The sequence below is a fragment of the Nomascus leucogenys genome, chromosome 5 (assembly GCF_006542625.1).
Source record: "Nomascus leucogenys isolate Asia chromosome 5, Asia_NLE_v1, whole genome shotgun sequence".
Taxonomy (NCBI): domain Eukaryota; kingdom Metazoa; phylum Chordata; class Mammalia; order Primates; family Hylobatidae; genus Nomascus; species Nomascus leucogenys.
In genome coordinates this window covers 442,997-467,384 of record NC_044385.1, presented here as the reverse complement: position 1 = coordinate 467,384, position 24,388 = coordinate 442,997, and positions in this window count along the sequence as shown.

Here is a 24,388-nt window from a genome sequence, read left to right as displayed (position 1 = left end):
ACAGACACATAGACCAACAGAACAGAATAGAGATCTCAGAAATAAGGCCTTACATCTACAACCATCTGATCTTTGACAAACCTGACAAAAACAAGCAATGGGGAAAGGATTCCCTATTTAGTAAATGGTGCTGGGAAAACTGGCTAGCCATACGTAGAAAACTGAAACTGGACCTTTATCTTACACCTTATGCAAAAATTAGCTCAAGATGGACTAAAGACATAAATGTAAAATTCCAAACCATAAAAACCGTAGGAGAAAATCTAGGCAATACGATTCAGGAAATAGGCATGGGCAAAGATTTTATGATAAAATCACCTGCGCAATTGCAATAAGAGCTAAAACTGAAAAATAGAGTCTAATTAAACTAAAGGGCTTCTGCACAGCAAAATAAACTATCATCAGAGCAAAGAGGCAACCTATAGAATGGGAGAAAAATTTTGGAATCTACCCATATGACAAAGGTCTAATATCCAGAATTTACAAGGAACTTAAACAAATTTATAAGAAAAAAACAACCCCATCAAAAAGGAGGCAAAGGACATGAACAGACACTTCTCAAAAAAGACATATATGTGCCCAACATATCTATAAAAAAAGCTCAGCATCACTGATCATTAGAGAAATGCACATCAAAACCACAATGAGATACCATCTTGTAAAGAAAATGTGGCACATATACAACATGGAAAACTATGCAGCCATAAAAAGGAAGGAGATCATGTCCTTTGCAGGGACATGAATGAAGGTGTTTTAGTTTGCTAAGAATAATTCATCAGAGCAAACAGGCAACCTATAGAATGGTAACTGAAAACAAAACACTGCGTGTTCACACTCATAGGTGGGAGCTGAACAGTTGGAACACATGGACACAGGGGTAGGGGGACAATACACCCTGGGGCCTGTTAAGGATGTTGAGGGGACAGAGAGCATCAGGACTAATACTTAATGCATGTGAGGCTTAATAACCTAGGTGATGGGTTGATAGGTGCAGCAAACCACCATGGCACACATTTACCTATGTAACAAACCTGCATGTTCTGCACATGTATCCTGGAACCTGAAATAAAATACAAATTTAAAAAAAGCAAAAGAAATATTTGACTCAGCCCAGTTCAAGATGGGCAGAACTCAGGATGTAGTTGTGTGGAGCAGGGAGCACTGCAAGAAATGCATCTGGAGAAATATAAAGAATCAGAATACTTAAATACATTTCAATTTTGTTTCTAATTAAGCAAATATCAAAGAGGAAATTTATGTTGTGGACTAAAGATGTGAAGTGAAGTAAAATGATTTGGCATTGAGAAAATATCTTGGACATTGCACATTTGATGCTTGGAATAGGTTAAATCTGCAAGCCTGAAGGCCATGGAGCAAACACCTTCTTTATCCAAGGGAGCCAGAGTAAACCCCAGGCAATGACAGTAAGAAGAAGAAGACAGTGGAAATAAAATCAACCGTCAGGTCTTTGTAAAAGGCTCTCAATTATTATCTCTAGCCCCTCCCCTGCTTTTTTTCAAACATGGCTCTAAAACATCATATTGTAAAACAGTACCCTGGAGTCCCAAATTAATTATATCCCAGATAAAACTCAATCCAAAGTAAGACCTGCTGTTATTTCTGCCTGATATACATAAACGCCGCCAAAATTTTTTTGAATTTCCAGATTTCAATGCTTGAAATGATGAAATGTCTTTGTTGTTATTTTCTACTACTATTTTTAAAAATTTATTTAGCTGTCTAGAAACATCAACATTTTTGCATACTCATAATGCTTTTTTGATACTATTTATTATCTAAAGATTATTTACCATTGTGAGTGTTTATCCGTGGTGTTTATTTTTTATTCCATTAAGAAATACTAAGCAGGTAGTAGTTTTCAAATTTATTCTGTGGAATTCAATGAAATTATAAAGAAATCCAATTATCTCCTCTTTTTTCTTGGACACATCCATGACTCATCCCATAAGTAGAGATATAGCAAGCTTTCCTATTTAATATCAGCAAGCTATATATTCAAATTTGTACATCAAACCAAGTATTATACACCCTTAAGGTTAGAGCAGATTCTGTTACATCTTAATGGTATGTGGCATATGCCTATCACAACACTTTATTTATAAAGTGAAAATTAGTTTGAAATCCTCTTGCTGCTAACACCTTCCCCAGGAAATGTTCTGTTTATATCTTGGTACTCTAAATGAACTTCTGCTGATTATAATTAATGGTAAAATTCTTTTTAAAGCAGGAAAACTAAATAACAGAGACCCTTTTACCTATGTTCATGACACACAAAAAGTAACATGGCTTTATTTTATCTTAACTAAATTAAACTGTTATGTCAATATTCCAAAATAAAATTTACATTATCCATTTTAACATTTAGAAATAGAAGAGTATGTTAAATAACAAGATAAAGCAAATGTTGAACCAGAGAATAACTCCTCAGCTGGTGACACATTCATTCATTTGTATGATTACTATGTTCTAGGTACTTTTTTTAATTTTAAACCTGCATAGATGTTGAGGGAATCCAAATTTCCTACAAGAATATATAAAAATATTGAAGCCTCTCTAAATGAATACAAAATCTAGCCTCATTTTGAAGGTAGTCAACATAAAGAAGGAGCAGTACCTTTCTTTGTTCTTTCATTTTAAGAATAGAATTGTGTTACAATGTCAAAAGAAATTGTAAAATCCTCACATTGCCAGAACTATTTTGATTCTTCCATATGATTTTATGTCAATTATTAATGAAAAATGGAGAAGAATGAGGAAGATGATAGAAGGCACTTGGCTAAGTGAGAGGAAGAATTAAGTGTCTGGCAGAGAGGTGAAGGCATATGAGGAAAATAAGAGCTAAAATTAGAGCTAGAATAGAAATAAAAAGAAAAAATAAAATTAAGAGGGCCTGAAGTGATAAGAAATTATGGAATATTAACAGAGATCAGAGAAGGAGAAACAACATAAACTATGAAGAGATCTAAGTGGGCACAAAGTCTTTGGAAAGAAGCTCAACCCCACTGAGTCCAGCTTTTCCCTAGACCTTGTGATTTTTACCAACCTGAAAATTTCCAACCACATATTGTAGCATATTCAATGTGTCCAGATTTCAAGAATGTCTCACACACTGTGGAATTTAACTAAATCAGGTTTTCTTAAATTTTTCTTGACTTCATCTTTATAACATTGATTGTCAGAATTTTATGAATTAGTATATTTCATGAAAAATTAAGAACACAAATAAGAAAACTGGGTACTTCGTGGGAGTGAATCACTTCCCCAATAATTTCTAAATTAAAAATTTACACTGGGTGGTATGTAGAAAATTTTTAAGTCCAAATTTTCGTGTATGTTTTAAAGCAGTAGATAGATACCACTTGGTATATAATTGTTTTTGTAAATTCATTTTGAGGTGTAGATCTACCAGGTAGAAGATATTTATGTTTCTCATAAAGGCTTCAATAAATATTCAATAAATTAAAATAACTTAACCATTAAGAATACTATGTCTCTCTTCTTTTCCTTCGTTTTTAGTATGAAACAGAAACAGAGTCCAGGATTGCAGGAGAAATGATGACATTTCCAGGATACTCCACAATTAGGTAGTTGTGAAGAACTACCTAATTTTAATAATCAGGATGAGGAGGGCTTACACTTGTGTAATTCTGTATAGTGTTCCAAAAACTTTTTAATGCACACGAACTCATGATTTTCCTCACTAAAGTCATATAAGGTCAGCACAAGACATAACGGATTTTTTTTTTTTTTTAAAAAGAGTGTTATATGTATTACTCACAGGTGGTGATCAAGGGGAAAATTCGCCAAATCAATTCTGGGTTCTTTATACTCTGGAATATAATAATCACTGTCTGAGCTGTATCACAACCTTTTCTTCTTTCTCTTCTAGAAAAGATTCAAAAGCAGCAACTCCAGTAGTCCAAATGACCCACATGTCCGAAGGTCTATCCACCCCACAGCATCACAGACCTTAAATTCTATACCTCCACAAAATGTTCAATCCCTTGACATCAATTATAGATGGCATGCCTTCTTTCAGAATTTCTCCTAGGAAACAAAATCCATCTGGACCCCAAGGCTCTAGTTACTTTTTGCCAATACTGTCATTCTTTACTTGCTATAAAGTCATAAATGGCTGCCTACTTTTCTTTAGGAAGTAAATTGTGTTAATGATAAACTTAAATATTTACAGATTATTAAAATGCGTTTAAAATTAAAACAGGGAATATTTATTACAAAGTAAATGAAATCTGTCAACCTGCCTTCTCAATTGTGTTAACATTTTTAACTTATTTCTAGCATATCGTATCAAATACTTAAGCTGGGCTGGGTGCAGTGGTTCATGCCTGTAATCCCAGCACTTTGGAAGGCCGAGGCAGACAGATCACAAGGTCAGGAGGTGGAGACCATCCTGGCTAACACAGTGAAACCCCGTCTCTACTTAAAATAAAATAAAAAAAATTAGCCGGGCTTGGTGGCACATGCCTATAGTCTCAGCTTCTCAGGAGGCTGAGGCAGGAGAATTGCTTGAACCCGAGAGGTGGAGGTTGCAGTGAGCCGAGATTGCGCCACTGCACTCCAGCCTGGTGACAGAGCGAGACGCCGGCAAAAAAAAAAACAAAAAAAAACACCAAATACTTAAGCTGATATAAATGTAAATAAGTTCTTAGATGCCTAAATTTATGTAAGCATGTGATTAAAAATTTAAAGGGGCACTAAAGACTTGTATGTGGCCTGTATCTTTAAGATATATCCTTTGCATTTTCCAGTAAATTCACTGTACTAATTCAAAACAAGTCTACATTTGGTCTTGCTTCTCTCCACTCTCAAAAGGTTTCATTTGTCTGCAGCAATGACATTTTTTTAAAGTTTAATATAAGTTCTGGGATACGTGTGCAGAACACGCAGGTTTGTTACATGTGCCACGGTAGTTTGCTGCATGCATCAACCCATCATCTAGATTTTTTAAAAATTTATTTATTTTTATTTATTATTATTTTTTTTTGAGACAGAGTCTCACTCTGTTGCTGGGCTGGAGTGCAATGGCACGGTCTCGGCTCACTGCAACCTCCGCCTCCCAGGTTCAAGCGATTCCCCTGCCTCAGCCTCCCGAGTAGCTGGGACTACAGGCGCATGCCGCCATGCCTGGCTACTTTTTTTTTTTTTTTTTTTTTGGTATTTTAGTAGAGATGGGATTTCACCATGTTGGCCAGGATGGTCTTGATCTCCTGACCTTATGATCCACCCACCTCAGCCTCACAAAGTGCTGGGATTACAGGTATCAGCCACCACACCTGGCCATCTTCTAGGTTTTAAGCCCTGCATGCAACTCCTGGGGAAGGCATGAGTTGAACAGGTGATGAGTAGCCAGCTTTCAACATGGATCTCCAGAATTCTGGCAGCACAAGACTCTATGATTCTCACGGATACTTGAGCTGCAAGGAGAGCTGCTTAGAGAGATGACAGGGGCAGGACTCCATCCTGTGTAAAGCCCAGACGGTTTGGCATTGAAATGACTGCAGTGGATCACAGCCAGGGATGCCCATCCCCCAAGGCTCACCAGGCTCTTCTATAAGGCTTTGGGTGACTGTCAGAAATGGACAGAGCAGATTGGTCTTGCCTGTGGGACAGGGCCAGTCTAATCTGAAGGCTCTTCATCTGCCAGCCTCTTCTGGGTCCCCAGCCTGGCCATGCCTGCTTGCAGCACAGCTTTGGATGCCCAACGTATGTGCTTCCTGGGGGCTTTCATCATCATCACTTTGCCACAGACTGCTCCCATCAGAGAGCTCCTGCAGACTGGCCCTACAGACATGCACCAGCTGACCTGTAGCCCCCCAACTAAAGCCTTTCCCTACTGCTTTGCTGGGACATGCCCACTGCTTTCTAAGGGAGCTCATCTCCCATCCCTTGCAGGCACAGGTATGCATGTACTCCCTGCCACCCCACTCTACCAGCATAAGTGTACCCTGCCTCCCAGTATTCACAGACGCACAGACAGCCTGTTGCACCCATGCCACTAACACATCTGTGTGCACTGATGCTAGCAACCCCCACCACTGCCAGAGGCCCACCACCACTTATCTGCCACAAAAGCCACTGTGAAAGTGTGCATAGACACCACTGCCCTGCTCCTGCTGGTTCCCTAGTTCTGAAGATGCACAGTTACCCCACTGTACCTCTGTCATGACAATCAGAGCAAGTGCAAGTCTGAATACCAGCAGCCTCACCCCCACTATGCCACACCCAGCATGAGCATGTACAGGAGCACCACCACCCTCCTTCAGCTGATATCCTGCCCCAGCTGATGTTCATGCCTCCCACTGCACTACCAAAAATGCTGGTATATGCGAGCAAGAACTAATCCCAATGCTACCACCCTGACTAAGTGCTTTGGCCAGCATGCACCATTGGAGTGTTGTGCCAGTGGACAAGAAACACTTAAGTCCCTCCAGTGCAGAAGGTTTCTAACATCGAAGGGCCAGAGATCAAAGCTAGGACCCAGCTCCAGACCCCCAGAATTAGAACACATAGCCCAGAGGTACTCAGTTGAATCTTGGCCCCTAAAATCTTCCAGAAAGAAAGCCATATCATTGAACCCACCATGTACCACAATCAAACTCCCAAGGACGTCAAAGAAGATCAAAGCAAAAAAAAAAAAAAAACCAAAAAAAAAACACCATCCAAAGGACAGCAGCTTCAAAGATTAAGGGAACATGAGCCCAACCAGACTGGAAAAACAAACAAACAAACAACAGTGTAAGAACTCTGGCAACTAAAAAATGCCAGAGTGTCTTCTTGTCTCAAAATGACTGCATTAACACCCTAGCTATGGTTCTTAAGCATGTTGAAATGGCTGAAATGACAGACATAAAATATGGATAGGAATGGAGACCATTGAGATTCAGGAGAAAATCAACACCCAATTCAAAGAATCTAAGGAACACAATACAATGATATAGGAATGAAAAGATGAAGTGGTAATTTTAAGAAAGAACAAATTGATCTGATAGAGCTATAAAACTCACTCCCAGAATTTCATGATACAATCTTAAGTATTAACTGCAGAACTGATGAAGCTGAGGAAAGAATCTCAGAGCACAAAAACCGGTTGGCAAAAATAAAGAAAAAATAATAAAAAATAGTGAACAAATCCTCTGTGAAATATAGGATTATGTAAAGAGACCAATCCACAAATCATTGACATTCATGAAAAAGAGGGAGAGAAAGCAAGCAACTTGGAAAAATATTTAATAATATCATCTATATAAATTTCCCCAATCATACGAGAGAGGCCAATATTCAAATTTAGGATATTCAGAGAACCCCTGCATGATACTATACAAGATGACCATCCTCGAGACATATAGTTGTCATATTCTCCAAATTCAAAATGAAATAAAAAATGTTAAAGGTAGCCAGACAGAAGGGGTAGGTCACCTGCAAAGGGAACTCCATAAGGCTAACAGAAGACCTCTTGACAAAAACCTTATCAGCCAGAAAAGTTTGGGGCCTATATTTGGTATACATAAAGAAAAGGAATTCCCAGCAAGAATTTCATATCCAGCCAAACTAAGCTGCATACATGAAGAAAATGAGACTCATTTCAGACAAGCAAACACTAAGAAAATTTGTTACCATGAGATGTGTCTTACAAGAAATCATTAAAGGACTGCTAAATATGGAAATGAAAGACCATGAAAATATACACAAATATATAGACCATTGAAACTATAAAGCAACTACACAATCAAGTCTGCATAATAACCAGTTAACAATGTGATGACAGGATCAAATCTGCAGATATCAATATTAACTTTGAATGTAAATAAGCTAAATGCCCCAATTTAAAGACACAAAGTGTTAAGTTGGATAAAGAAGTAAAACCCAATGTATGCTGTCTTTGAGCGACAAACATCACTTAATGGCACCCATAGGCTCAAAATAAAGGAATGGAGAAAAGTCTACCAAACGAACAGAAAAAAAGAGGAGAGCCTGGGATCTGTACTCAACCCTTGGCCTAATATACCTAACACGCATCTATGGAACTCTGTAACCAAAAGAAAAACAGTATATACATTATTCTCATCTGCACGTGTTTATCTACATCCCTTCTTATGTCTCTAACTACTGTTAGTGGGGAACATCTACTCCAATTTCAGACAAAACAGTCTATAAACCAAGAAAGATAAAAAACCACAAAGAAGTGCATTACATAATGATGAAAGGTTTAATTCAGCAAGAGGACTGATCTACGTTAAATATTACACAATCAATACAGGAGTACACAGATTCATAAAACAAATAGAGACATATGAAGAGATGTAGATGAACATACAATGATACTAGGAGACATCGACTCCCCACTGACAGTATTCAAGCCAGGAAATTAACAAAGATATCTGGGATCTGAACTCGATACTTGGCCAAATAGACCTAACACACATCTACAGAACTCTCCAGCCAAAGAAACATAATATACATTCTTCTCATCTGCACATGGCACATACTTTAAAACTTGATGACATAATTAGTCATAATATAATTCTCACCAAACTGCAAAAAACTGAAGTCATATCAATCATACTCTTGGACCACAGAGCAATAAAAACATAAACTAATATTTAGAAAATCACTCAAAACATACTATCACATGGAAATTAAACTCCTGAATGACTTCTGGGTAAGCAATGAAATTAAGGCAGAAAGCAAGAAATTCTTTGAAAGTAATGAAAACAAAGGTACAATATACCATAATCTCTGCAACACAGCAGCATTAAGAGTAAATTTTATAATGCTGAACTTTCACATCAAAAAAGTTAAAGATCTCAAATTAAAAACCTAACGTTACACCTACAGCAAGCAGAAAAACAAGAGCAAACTATCCCAAAGCAAGCAAAACACAAGAAATAAAATCAGTGCTGAACTGAATGATACTGATATTTAAAAGAAACATACAAAATATCAAGAAATCCATAAATTAGTTTTTTGAAATAACAAATGAGATTGATAGACCATTAGCTAGACTAATAAGGAAAAATTTGAGAAGGTTCAAATAAGAAATCACAAAGGGGATAATATCACTGACCCTGCAGAAATACAAAAATCCCTCAGAGACTATTATGAACACCTCTGTGCATATCAATTAGAAAACTTACAAGAAATGCATAAATTCCTGAAAACATATGACCTCCCCAGATTGAACCAGGAAGAAATGGAAACCCTGAACAGATCAATACTTAGCTCCAAAAGTTGAGTCAGTGATAAACAGCCTACCAAATAGAAAAGGCCCATGCCCAGATTGGATTCACAGCCAAACTCTACCAGATGCATAAAGAAGAGCTGGTACCATTCCTGCTGAAACTATTCCAAAATATTGAAGAGAGGGGAATGGTCTCTAATTCATTGTTGGAGGACAGCATTATTCTGATACCAAAACCTGATGGAGACACACACACAAAAAGAAAACTTAATGGTGAGGATGTTATAGATGAAGTCCTTTGAGGAGAAATGCACGTGACCGTGCATCGGAAGTACGAGGTGGATCTGTCGGTTGGAAACTAGTTTCTGAAACTCCTTCTCTTCCACATGCGTTTATTCTCTTATGCTGCACAGAATTTGCTCCGTGGTGAGGCGAGAGGAGACTGGAGGGGGACAGCTCCATTCCCAGCTACTTCTGTGGGAAGTATAATGGCTATTCTGACTGGAGTTAGATGGTATCTCATTGCGGTTTTGATTTGGATTTCTCTAATGATAAGTGATGATGAGCTTTTTTCATATGTTAGTTGGATGCATAAATGTCTTTTTTTGAGAAGTGTCTGTTCATATACTTTTCCCATTTTTTGATGAGGTTGTTTGTTTTTTTCTTGTAAATTTGGCTATGTTCCTTGTAGATTCTGGATATTAGACCTTTGTCAGATGGGTAGATTGTGAAAATTTGTTCCCATTCCATAGGTTGCTTGTTCATTCTGATGCTAGTTTCTTTTGCTGTGCAGAAGCACTTCAGTTTAATTAGATCTCATTTGTCAATTTTGGCTTTTGCTGCAATTGCTCTTGGTGTTTTTTGTCATGAAGTCTTTGCCTATACCTATGTCCTGAATGGTATTGCCTAGGTTTTATTCCAGGGTTTTCATGGTTTTGAGTTTTACATTTAAGTCTTTAATCCATCTTGAGTTAATTTTTATATGAGGTGTAAGGAAGGGGTCTAGTTTCTGTTTTCTGCTTATGGCTAGCCAGCTCTCCCAGCACCATTTATTAAAAAGGGAAAAATTTCCCCATTGCTTTTTTTGTCAGGTTTGTCAAAGATTAGATGGTTGTAGATGTGTGGTGCTATTTCCGAGGTCTCTGTTCTGTTCCATTGGTCTATATGTCTGTTTTGGCACCACTACCATGCTGTTTTGGTTACAGTAGCCTTGCAATATTGTTTGAAGTCAGGCAGCATGATGCCTCCAGCTTTGTTCTTCTTGCTTAAGATTGTCTTGACTATACAGGCTCTTTTTTGGTTCCATATGAAATTAAAAGAAGTTTTTTTCTAATTCTGTGAAGAATGTCAATGGTAGTTTGATGAGATTAGCATTGAATCTATAAATTTCTTTGCTCAATGTGGCCATTTTTATGATATAGATTCTTCCTATCCATAAGGATGAAATGTTTTTCCATTTGTTTGTGTCCTCTCCTATTTCCTTGAGGAGTGATTTGTAGTTATCCTTGAAGAGGTCCTTTACATCCCTTGTTAGCTGTATGCCTAGGTACTTTATTATCTGTGTAGTCATTGTGAATGAGAGTTAATTCATGAATTGCCTCTCTACTTGTCTATTGTTAGTGTTTAGAAATGCTTGTGATTTTCGGACATTTATTTCATATCCTGGGACTTTGCTCAAGTTGCTTATCAGCTTAGGGAGTTTTGGACCTGAGATGATGGGGTTTTCTAAATATAGAATCATATCATCCACAAACTGAAACAATTTGACTTTCTCTCTTCCTATTTAAATATGCTTTTTTTTTTTCTTGCCTGATTGCTCTGGCCAGGACTTCCAATACTATACTAAATAGGAGTGGTGAGAGAGGACATCCTTGTCTTGTGCCAGTTTTCAAAGGGAATGCTTCCAGCTTTTGCCCATTCAGTATCATATTGACTATGGGTTTGTCATAAGTAGCTTTTATTATTTTGAGATATGTTTCATCAACACCTAGTTTATTGAGAGTTTTTAACATGAAAGGGATGTTGAAGTTTCTCGAAGGCCTTTTCTGCATCTGTTGAGAAATAACTTTTTTTTCCTTTGGTTCTGTTTATGTGATGGATTACTTTTATTGGTTTTCATATGTTGAACCAGTCTTGCATCTCAGGGATGAAGCAGACTTGATTGGGCTGTAGAGGCATTTGATTTGCTGTTGGATTTTGTTTGCTGGTATTTTATTGAGGATTTTCATTCACATCAATGTTCATCAGAGATATTGGCCTGATGTTTTCTTTTTTTTTGTTGTGTCCTTTACAGGTTTTGATATCAGGATGATGCTGATCTCATAAAATGAGTTAGAGAGAAGTCCCTCCTTTTCAATTCTTTGCAATAGTTTCAGAAGCTAGGGTACCAGCTCTTCTTTGTACCTCTGGTAGAATTTGGCTGTGAATCCATCTGACCATGGACTGTTTTTTGGATGGTAGGCTATTAATTACTACCTCAATTTCAGAAATTGTTATTAGTCTATTCAGGGATTTCATTTCTTCCTGGTTTAGTCCTGGGAGAATGTATGTGTCTAGGAATTTATCCATTTTTTTCTAGATTTTCCAGTTTATTTGCATAGAGGTTTTTATAGTATTCTCTGACGGTAGTTTGTATTTCTGTGGGGCCATTGGCGACATCCCCTTTATCATTTTTTATTGTGTATTCGATTCTTTATTGTTTATTAGTCTAGCCTGTGGTCTATTTTGTTAATTTTTTTCCAAAAGTTAGCTCCTGAATTCATTGATTTTTTGAAGAGTTTTTTATGACTCTATTTTCTTCAGTTCTGCTCTGATCTTAGTTATTTTTTGTCTTCTGCTAACTTTTGGATTTGTTTGCTCTTGCTTCTCTAGTTCTTTTAATTGTGATGTCTGGTTGTCGATTTGAAATATTTCCAGCTTTTTGTTGTGGGCATTTAGTGCTATAAATTTCCCTCCTACCGCTGCTTTGTTGTGTCCCAGAGATTCTGCTAAGTTGTCTCTTACTTCTCATTGGATTCAAAGAATGTCTTGATTTCCGCCTTAATTTTGTTAATTACCCAGGAGTCATTGACAAGCAGGTTGCTCAATTTCTGTATAGTTGTGTGGTTTTGAGTGAGTTTCTTTATCTTAAGTATCAATTTGATTGCATTGTGGTCTGAGAGACAGTTATAATTTCAGTTTTTTTGCATTTGCTGAGGAGTGTTTTATTTCCAATTATGTGGTCAATTTTAGGATAAGTGCTATGTGGTGCTGAGAAGAATGTATATTCTTTTGATTTGAGGTGGAGAGTTCCGTAGATGTCTATTAGGTCCACTTGATCCAGAGCAACGTTCAAGTCCTAGATATCCTTGTTAATTTTCTGTCTCGTTGATCTGTCTAATATTGACAGTTGGTTGTTAAAGTCTCCCACTGTTATTGTATGGGAGTCTAAGTCACTCTGTAGGTCTCTTAAGAACTCATTTCATGAGTCTGAGTGCTCCTGTATTGGTTGCGTCTATGTTTAAGATAGTTAGCTCTTCTTGTTGCATTGATCTCTTTACCATTATGTAATGCCCTTGTTTGTCTTTTCTGATCTTTGTTGGTTTAAAGTCTGTTTTATCAGAGACTCGGAGTACAACCCTTGCTTTTTGTTGTTGTTTTTGTTGCTTTCCATTTGCTTGGTAAATTTTCCTCCATCCCTTTATTTTGAGCCTATGTGTGTCTCTGCACATGAGATGGATCTCCTGAATACAGCACACTGATGGGTCTTGACTCTTTATCCAATTTGCCAGTCTGTGTCTTTTAATAGGAGCATCTAGCCCATTTCCATTTCAGGCTAATATTGTTATGTGTGAATTTGATTCTGTCATCATGATGCTAGTTGGTTATATTGCACATTAGTTGATGCAGTTTCTTCATAGTGTCATTGGTCTTCACATTTGGGTCTGTTTTTGCAATGGCTGGTACCAGTTTTTTCTTTCCCTATTTAGTGCTTCACTGGGGACCCCTTGTGAGGCAGGCCTGGTGGTGATGAAATCCCTTAACAGTTGCTTGTCTGGAAAGCATTTCATTTCTCCTTCACTTATGAAGCTGAATTTGGCTGGATATAAAATTCTGGATTGAAAATTATTTTCTTTGAGAATCTTGAATGTTGGACTTACTCTTTTCTGGCTTGTAGGGTTTCTGCTGAGCTATCTGCTAATAGTCTGCTGGATCTCCCTTTGTAGGTGACCTGACCTTTCTCTCTGGCTGTCCTTAACACTTTTTCCCTCATTTTGACCTTGGAGAACCTGATGATTATGTGTCTTGGGGTTGATCTCGTGGAGTATCTTATTGGTGTTCTCTGTATTTCCTGAATTTGAATGTTGGCCTGTTTTGCTAGGTTGGGGAAGCTTTCCTGGATAATATCCTGAAGTGTGTTTTCCAACTTGGTTCCATTCTCCTCATGTCTTTCAGGTAATCCAATCAATTGTAGATTCCATCTTTTTACATAGTCCCATATTTCTCAGAGGTTTCGTTCATTCCTTTTTATTCTTTTTTTTCTTTAATTTTGTCTGCATGCCTTATTTCAGCAAGATGGTCTTTAGACCCTAATATCCTTTTTTCACTTGATAAATTTAGCTATTGATACTTGTGTATGCTTCATGAAGTTCTTATGCTGTGTCTTTAAGCTATGTCAGGTATTTATGTTCCTCTCTAAACTGGTTATTCTAGTTAGCAGCTCCTGTAACCTTTTATCCAGTTCTTAGCTTCTTTGCATTGGGTTAGAACATGCTCCTTTAGCTCAGTGGAGTTTGTTTACCCACCTTCTGAAGCCTAGTTTGTCAATTCATCCATCTCATTCTCCATCTCCAGTTCTGCGCCCTTGCTGGAGAGGTGTTGCAGTCATTTGGAGGAGAAGAGACATTCTGTCTTTTGGAATTTCTGTGTTTGGGGGCTGGATTTTCCTCATCTTGGGGGATTTATCCACCTTTGATCTTTGAACCTGATGACATTTGGATGGGGTTTTTGTGAAGGGGGAGTATTTTTTGTTTATGTTGTTGCTGCTTTCTGTCTGTTAGTTTTTCTTCTGACAGTCAGGCCCCTCTTCTGGAGGTCTGCTGCAGTTTGCTGGGGGTTCACTCTAGACCCCAGTCACCTGGGTATCACCAGTGGAGGCTGCAGAACAGCAAAGATTACTTCCTGCTACTTCCGCTGGAAGCTTCGTCCCAGAGGGGCACTGGCCTGATGCCAGTCAGAGCTCTCCTGTATGAGGTGTCTTTCGACCCCTCCTGGGAGGTCTCTCCCAGTCAGGATGCGTGGCGTCAGGGACCCGCTTGAGGAGGCCGTCTGTCCCTTAGCAGAGCTGGTGTGCTGTGCTGGGAGAATCCCCCTTGTCAAGATCAGCTGCTCTGTTCAGAGCCCGCAGGCAGGTATATCAAGGCTATTTTATGAGTTTAGAGGGAAAAAAAGGTTTAAAAATGCATTTTGAAGCAAAGCTGTTCAGTTACAACTGCCCAATGTCAAATTTCGTTCCATTTCTATGGTAAATCAGCAATGCAATAAATCTGGCTACTTTCTGTTGAAGAGGGGCACAGTTAGGGGACACTGAAATGGAATCTGCCCATTTGGAGTTAGAGATATTCTCGAATTCCTAGACTTGCAGTAGGAATTTGCTGGAACTTCATGTTTGGGGACCTAGGAATTTCTGAGAAAGTCAGTCCTATATCCCCACGCAGAGCATACAACAGCAATACATTCATGAGGTTTATGGTGAGATGGGTTACGGTCATGAGAGGGAAATGGGTGAAATGCCCCATACCAGGTATAGAAATGACTCCAAGTACTTAGGTTGGTGGCTTGAATGTGTCATGGCAAGATTGTGGTGGAAGAAAGGGGCAATTCCCCACAGACCCAACAGTCTGTTCTGTTTTGGAGGGAAGCCATCATTTCTGCCCATTCAGTGAAAAGGTTAGTTTTAGCAGAGATAAAGAGTGTATTCATGACTACAAAACTCATTGAGAACTTTTCCATGTTAAGAAATGGCATTATTTCTCCATGGTAAGAAAAGGTATTACTTTTCTGCATGATTTTTTAAAAGAACAACTCTAGGTCTTTCCTTGGTTCTCGTGGCAAGTGTTTAGACAGCTAGAGACAGGATTCCTGGATGCACTCCAGTTGACTTTCCCGGTCCTTGAAGTCCATCAGCTTCCTGGATGACACTTGGCTTACACCATCAGAGTGTTACAGGCAGCTGATGCCGCCAAGGGGAGAAAAGGAAAAATCCTTGAGAAAAAGATGGTCTTATGGTTTTGGTAGCTACTGGGATTTTTTTTTTTTTTTTTTTAAGACAGAGTCTTGCTCTGTCACCCAGGCTGGGAGTGCAATGGCATGATCTCATCTCATTGCAACCTCCACATCCCGGGTTCAGATGATTCTTCTGCCTCAGCCTCCTGAGTAGCTGGGATTACAGGCACATGCCACTATGCTTGGCTAATTTTTATATTTTTAATAGACATGGGGTTTCACCATTTCGGCCAGGCTGGTCTCGAACTCCTGACCTCGTGTTCCATCCGCCTCGGCCTCCCAAAGTGCTGGGATTACAGGCATCAGCCACTGTGCCCAGCCGAGATCCCTCTTAATTTGTTCTCTAGAAGATGAGAAAATAATTATATTTCCTCACCCATAATAGATACTTTTTTCCAATGTTTATGGAATTAATTTAATGAGTAGATAAAATTATTTCAAATTAGAAGGAATATGTATGAAAAAGGTACTTGAATGGGTCATGATAGATATTCTACTTTCTTTAAAGTTTTATTTAATTTTTCATTGGTCCATAATCTAGATATTAGAGTGTGATGTCTCAATACATTTATACATGTATCATAATGTAAAATAATGTACATTTGTAATGATCAAATCTGGGTAATCAGCAAATCTATTGCCTCAAATATTTATAATTTCTTTATGGTGGGAACATTCAAAATCTTGTTTTCTAGCTATTTTGAAATGTACACTACATTATTGTTAACTATAATCACCCTACTGTGCAATAGAACACTAGACCTTTTTCCTCCTACCTAACTGTAATTTTGTACCCATTGACCAACTTATCACCACCCCCTCTTCCCTCCCCAACCTCTGGTAACCACTATTCTACTCTCCACTTCTATGAGATAAACATCTTTAGATTCCACGTGAGTGAGATCACGTGCTATTTTTTTTCTGTGTCTGATTTATTTCACTTAGCATAACGTCCCCCAGGTTCATCCTGGCTGTCATAAATGACAGAATTTCCATTCTTTTCTATAGCTGAATAGTATTCCATTTTGTATATATACCACCCTTTCTTTATCCATTCACCCACTGGTGGACACTTAAGTTGATTACATATCTTCAGGTCTTCTGTTCAAGTCTTTAATCCCTTATGAGTTGAATTTTGTATATAGTGAGAGATGAGAGTCCAGTTTCATTCCCCTGCATGTAGACTTCCCACCTATGCCATTTGCCTTATGTCCAATAAAGGAATAGGAGCCCTCGAGGAAAACTGGGTTGAGCACACCATTCCTCTGGGCCGGTGGGTCATCACCTACCTGCAGAGGGACTCAAGTCAACTAGAATGCTCCCCAGGACCAGTGACAAGATCTACACCATTTATTGAAGAAACTGTCCTTTGATGTCACTTATATGTGGAATCTAATAAAGTAGAACTCATAAAAGTAGAGAGTACAATGATGGCTACCAGAGGATGGAAGAGTGGGAAGGGAGGAACTCTGTGAGTGCTGGAAGTTGCAGGGAGCGTTGCAGGGAGCTATAGCATGTGGGAGTGGAGAGAGGAAGTCAGGCTGCTGTGAGGACAAAAGTCTATATAAGCATGCCTGGTAACATTTCTAAAGTTATTTTAGAAGACAGGGACCAACCAAAAATTAGCTGAGATTTTCTTTCTTGTTCTAAATGCACATTCACTCTCGTGAGTGTCATATGAGTACATTTCTATTCCTTTTCTTAAACATATCCTGATTATTCCTGGTATTTTGGTGGTCTCTAATGATCCTATAGGATCTACCCCTTTACTTTATTTCTATCCTTATTTTCTATGTTTCTCCAAATTTCTCACCACCACCAGGGGCCACAGATCTTCTTGTTGCTGCCTAAACATGGCAAGTGAGTGGCAGGCACAGAGCCTTTACCTTTCCTGTTCCCTCTGCTTAAAACACCGCAAGACACATGCAAATGAATGTTCATTGCAGCATGATTCACAGTAGCAAAGACATGGAATCAACCTAAATGCCTATCAATGACAGAAAGGAAAAAGAAAATGTGGTATGTATACACCATGAAATACTCTGCAGCCATATAAAGAAGGAAAGCATGTCTTTTGAGGGAACATGAATGGAGCTGAGGCTATGATCCTTAGCAAACTAATGCAGGAACAGAAAACCAAATACCTTGTGTTCTTACTTATAAGTGGGAGCTAAATGATGAGAACACATGGACACTTTGAGGGCAACAACAGATGCTGAGGTCTATATGGGGGTGGAGGGTGGGAGAAGGGAGAGGAGCAGAAAAGATAACTATTGGGTGCTGGGCTTAATACCTTGGTGATGAAATAATCTCTATGAAAAACCCCCATGACATGAGTTTACCTATGTAAAAACCTTCACATGTACCCCTGAACCTAAAAGGAAGTTAAATAAAAAATCTCTGCCTAGATGTTCAGTGTCTAACTCCTTGTTTCTTTCATGTGTATGATAGAATTTCACCTTCTAAATCAAGTTCGTCTAACCAGCCAGTACAGAATAGATTCCCCCATGATTTTCTATTCCCTCACCCTGCCTTTATTTTTATTCACTATAGTTATTGATACCTGATTTTATCTTATGTGTTTATTAGTTTCCTGCTTTTAGTTATCCTAGAATATAAGCTGGACAAAGGTGGAGTCTTTGATTGACCATAATAAGCATAGAATAATGGCTGTCACATAGCCAATATTGAATAAATATTTTTGAATGCATGAATAAAAGAAAGAAGCATTTAACATTTGAAGTAATGCTCTACTTGAAAACAATATTGTTAGAAGTCCACTGTATATCACATCCCAAATAAATTACTATTGTATTAGAAGTTAAACATACCAAAAAACATCCTCAATCTCATTTACTGAAAAATGTAGAGATAAATGATCCCAAAATATGTGAGGACTTTCTAGTCCCAAAAGCACTAAACTGAATCATTAGCACTAATGTATTAAACAAAATGTTTTAAAGATTCTGATGGCACACAATTTCTCAAAACCAAAACTGGAAAAAAAAAAAACTGTAGCATACACTATGTGCAAATGATAACTAATCTTAACATACGGCCAAGATAGCTGACTAGAAACAGCTATGGGGCAGAATCTCCCACATAGAGTGAAATGGTGAGTGAATCCTGCACTGGCAACTGAGGTATCCAGGTTCTGTCATTGGGCCTGACTAGGGAGTTGTGATTCATGGAGAGTGATGAAAAGTATGTTGGTGTGAAGGCCCACCTGGGAAACACACGGGACAAGGGGAGATCCCACCCCTAACCAAGGGAGGCGGTGAGTGATCATGCTACCCTGCCTGGGAAACCAGCTTTTTCCATGGATTTGTGCAACCCATGGTTCAGGAGATCCCTCTCATGAGCCCAGGCCATCAGGGCCTTAGATCCCAAGACACCTCAAGACACGTGCACATGAATGTTCATTGCAGCATGATTCACAATAGCAAAGACATGGAATCAACCTAAATGCCCATCAATGACAGATTGGAGGAAAGGAATGAATATTGTGATTATGTAAAAAGACTGAGCGTTTGACTGATTGGTGTACCTGAAAGAGACAGAATGAAACCAAGTTGGAAAACATACTTCAGGATATCATCCAGGAGAACTTCCCCAACCTAACAAGACAGGCCAACATTCAAATTCAGGAAATTCAGAGAACCCCAGTAAGATACTCCATGAGAAGATCAACCCCAGGAACATAATCATCAGATTCTTTAAGGTTGAAATGAAGGAGAAAATGTTAACGGCAGCCAGAGAGAAAGTCCAGTTCACCTATAAAAGGAAGCCCATCAGACCAACAGCAGACCCCTCATTGAAAACTCTACAACCCAGAAGAGATTGGGGGTCAGTATTCAACGTTCTTAAAGGAAAGAATTTCCAACCTGGAATTTTATATCTGGCCAAACTAAGCTTCATAAGTGAAGGAGAAGTAAAATGCTTTTCAGACAAGCAAATGCTGAGGGAATTTGTCACCACTAGGCCTGCCTTGCAAGAGCTCCTGAAGAAAGCACTAAATATGGAAAGGAAAAACCATTAGTAGCCACTGCAATAACACACTGAAGTAGAAAGACCAATGGCACTATGAAGCAACTACATCAACAAGCCTGCAAAATGACCAGCTAACATCATGATGACAGGATCAAATTCACACAATATTAACCCTAAATGTAAATGGACTAAATGCCCCAATTAAAAGACACAGAATGGCAAGCTGAATGGAGTCAAGATCTATTGGTGTGCTGTATTCAAGAGACCCATCTAATGTGCAAAGACACACATAGGCTCAAAATAAAGGGATGGAGGAAAATTTGCTAAGCAAGTAAAAGCAGAAAAAGCAGGGTTGCAATATTAGTTTCTGACAAAACAGATTTTAAACCAAAAATATCAGAAAGGACAAAGAAGGGCCTCACATAATGGTAAAGGGGTTAATTCAACAAGAAGAGCGAAATATCCTAAATACATATGCACCCAATACAGAAGCACCCAGATTCATAAAACAAGTTCTTGGAGACCTACAAAGAGACTTAGACTCTGACACAATAATAGTGGGAGACTTTAACACCCCACTGTCAATATTAGACAGATCACGAAGACAGAAAATTTTAAAGGATATTCTGGATTTGAACTCAGCCCTTGATCAAGTAGATCTGATACACATTTACAGGACTCTCCACCCCAAAACAACAGAATATACATTATTCTTGATGCCACATGGAACTTACTCTAAAATTGATTACATAATTGGAATTAAAACACTCCTCAACAAATGCAAAAGTACTGAAATAATAATAAATAGTCTTTCAGATCACAGTGTAATCAAATTAGACCTAAAGATTAACAAACTTACTCAAAACCACCCAACTACATGGAACTTGAACAACCTGTTTCTGAATGATTCCTGGGTAAATAATAAAATTAAGGCAGAAATCAGGAAGTTCTTTGAAACCAGTGAGAACAAAGAGACAACGTACCAGAATCTCTGGGACACAGCTGAAGCAGTGTTAAGAAATAAATTTTATGGCACTAAATGCCCACATCAAAAAGCTGGAAAGATCTCAAATCAACCCCTTAACATCACAATTGAAGAACTAGGGAACCAAGAGCAAACAAGTGAAAATCTTCCAGAAGACAAGAAATAACCAAGATCAGGGTGGAACTGAAGGAGATAGAGACATGAAAAACCTTCAACAATTCAATGAATCCAGAGGCTTGTTTTTTGAAAAACTTAATAAAATAGACCACTAGCTAGACAAATAAAGATGAAAAGAGAGAAGAATCAAATAGACACAATAAAAAAAGATAAGGGGATATTACCACTGACCACACAGAAATAAACACAATCATCAGAGAATACTATAAACACCTCTATGCAAATAAACTAGGATGACTAGAAAAAAATGTATAAGTTCCTAGACACAAACACCCTTCCAGGACTAAACCAGGAAGAACTTGAATCCCTGAATAGATCAATAACAAGTTCTGAAATTGAGGGAGTAATAGCCTACCAACCAAAAAAAGTCCAGGATCAGATGGATTTACAGCTGAATTCTACCAGATGCACAAAGAGCAGCTGGCACCATTTATTCTGAGACTATTCCAAACAACTGAAAAAGAGACACTTCTCCCTAACTCATTTTATGAGGCCAGCATCATCCTGATACCAAAACCTGGCAGAGATACAAGAACAACAACAAAATCCTCAGGCCAATATCCCTGATGAACATCAATGCAAAAATCCTCAATATAATATTGACAAACTGAATTTAGCAACACAGCAAAAAGCTTGTCAACCACAATCAAGTCGGGTTCATCCCTGGGATGCAAGGCTGATTCAACATAGGCAAATCAATAAATATAATTCATCACATGAACAATACTAAAGACAAAAACTACATGATTATTTCAATAGATGCAGAAAAAAACCTTTAATAAAATTCCACATCCTTTCATGTTAAAAACTCTCAGTGAACTAGGTATTGACGGAACATATTTCAATAACAGCCATTTGTGACAAATCCACAGCCAATATCATACCAAATGGACAAAAGCTGCAAGCATTCCCCTTGAAAACCAGCACAAGAAAAAGATGCCCTCTCTCACCACTCCTATTCAATGTAGTATAAGAAGTTCTGGCCAGGGCAATCAGGCAAGAGAAAGAAATGAAGTGTATTCAGATAGGAAGAGAGGAAGTCAAATTTTCTCTGTTGCAGATGGCATAATCCTATATTTAGAAAACCCCATCATCGTGTCTCAAAAGCTCCTTAAGCTGATAAGCAACTTTAGCAAAGTCTCAGGATACAAAATCAATGTGCAAAAATCACAAGCATTCCTGTACACCAACAATAGATAAGAAGAGAGCCCCTGTAGTCCCAGCTACTTTGGAGGCTGAGACAGGGAGAATGGCATGAACCCGGGAGGCAGAGCTTGCAGTGAGCCAAGATTGAGCCACTACACTCCAACCTGGCTGACAGAGCGAGACTCCGTCTCAAAAAAAAAAAAAAAAAAGAGAGAGCCAAATCATGAATGAATGCCCATTCACAATTGCTACAAAGAGAATAAACTACCTAGGAATACAGCTAAGAAGGGATGTGAAGGACTTCTTCAAGAAGAAGTACAAACTACTGCTAAAGGAAATAAGAGAGGACACAAACAAATGGAAAAACATTTTATGCTCATGGATAGGAAGAACCAATTTCGTGAAAATGGTCATACTGCCCAAAGTAATTTATAAGTTCAATGCTATTCCCATTAAACTGCCATTGACGTTCTTCATAGAATTACAAAAAACTATTTTAAAATTCATATGGAACCAGAAAAAGGGCCTGTGTAGCTAAGATAATCCTAAGCAAAAAGAACAAAGCTGGAGACATCGCACTACCTGACTTGAAACTATATGACATGGCTACAGTAACCAAAACAGCATGGTACTGGTACAAAAACAGTCACAGAGACCAATGGAACAGAATAGAGATCTTAGAAATAAGACCACACATCTACAACCATCTGATCTTCAACAAACCCAGCAAAAACAAGCAATGGAAAAAGGGTTTCCTATTTTATAAATGGTGCTGGGAAAACTGGCTAGTCATATGCAGAAAATTGAAACTGGACACCTTCCTTACATCTTATGCAAAAATTAACTCAGATGGATTAAAGACTTAAATGTAAAACCCAAAACTATAAACACCTTAAAAGAAAATCTAGGCAATATCATTCAGGACATAGGCACAGGCAAAGATTTTATGACAAAAACAGCAAAAGCAATTGCGACAAAACCAAAAACTGACAATGGGATCTAATTAAACTAAAGAGCTTCTGCACAGCAAAAGAAACTATTGTCATTGTGAACAGACAACCTACAGAATGGGAGAAAATTTTTGCAATCTATTCATCTGACAAATGTCTAATATCCAGAATCTAGAAGGAACTTAAACAAATTTACAAGAAAAAAGCAAACGACCCCATTAAAAAGTGGGCAAAGGACATGAAAAGACAGTTTTCAGAATAAGACATTTATGTGGCCAACAAACACGAAAAAAAGCTCAACATTGCTGATCGTTAGAGAAATAAAAATCAAAACCACAATGAGATACTATCTCATGCCAGTCAGAATGGTGATTATTAAAAAGAAACAACAGGTGCTGGTGAGGCTGTGGAGAAATAGGAACACCTTTACACTCTTGGTGGGAATGTAAATTAGTTCAACCATTGTGGAGAACAATGTGGTGATTTCTGAAAGACCTAGAACCAGAAGTACCATTTGACCCACCAATCCTATTACTGGGTAGATACGCAAAGGAATATAAATCACTCTATTATAAAGATACATGCATGTGTATGTTCATTCCAGCACTACTCACAATAGCAAATACATGGAATCAACACAGATGTTCATCAATGATAGACTGGATAAAGAAAACACAGCATATATACAACATGGATTACTATGCAGCCATAAAATGAAATGAGATCATGTCCTTTGCAGAGACATGGATGGAGCTGGAAGCCATTATCCTCAGCAAACTATTGCAGGAACAGAAAACCAAACACCGCATATTCTCACTTATAAGTGGGAGCTGAACAATGAGGACGCATGCACACAGGGAGGGGAACAACACACACTGGGGCACCTCAGGGGGTTGGGGGGAGCAAGAGCATCAGGATAAATAGCTAAGACATGAGGGACTTGATACCTAGGTGATGGGTTGATAGGTGCAGCAAACCACCATGGCACACTTTTACCTATGCCACAAACCTGCACGTCCTACACATATATCCTAGAACTTAAAATTTAATAAAATAAAAAAATTATTAATATACACACATGAAATATAAATATATATGCACATACACATGTGGAAATAGAAAAATGTGCACAGGATTTAGCAGATATTTCACAATGCAACAGTTAAATAGATAAACACATCAAAAGTCATATGAACATTAATAATTAAAAAGGCAAATTAAACAATGATGTACCTATCAAACTAAGACGGAAAAGTGCGTAGAATTCTGTCCTGGTACATGTAAAGTTTAAGCTGCGATGCTGTAACACAAGTTGAAAACATTTTCGGACAGGGAATTTAGTTGTTGGATATTAAGAAACTTGAAAATCTTTGTATCTTCTTGCAAATCACTTTAGGAAAAAACACACTTGGAGAATGCTATCTGGGAAAGGTGGCAGGGAGAGTATGGAAGTGTTGGTCAAAGAGTTAAAAGTTGCAGTTGTGTGGGGTAAATAAGTCTAGAGATCTAATGTATAGCATGATGACTATAGCTAATAATACTGTATTGTATACTGGGGAGTAGCCAAGAGAGTAAGTTTCAGGTGCTCTTTGCACAGGGAGACACACACACACACACACACACACACACACACACACACACACAGTAAAGATGGAC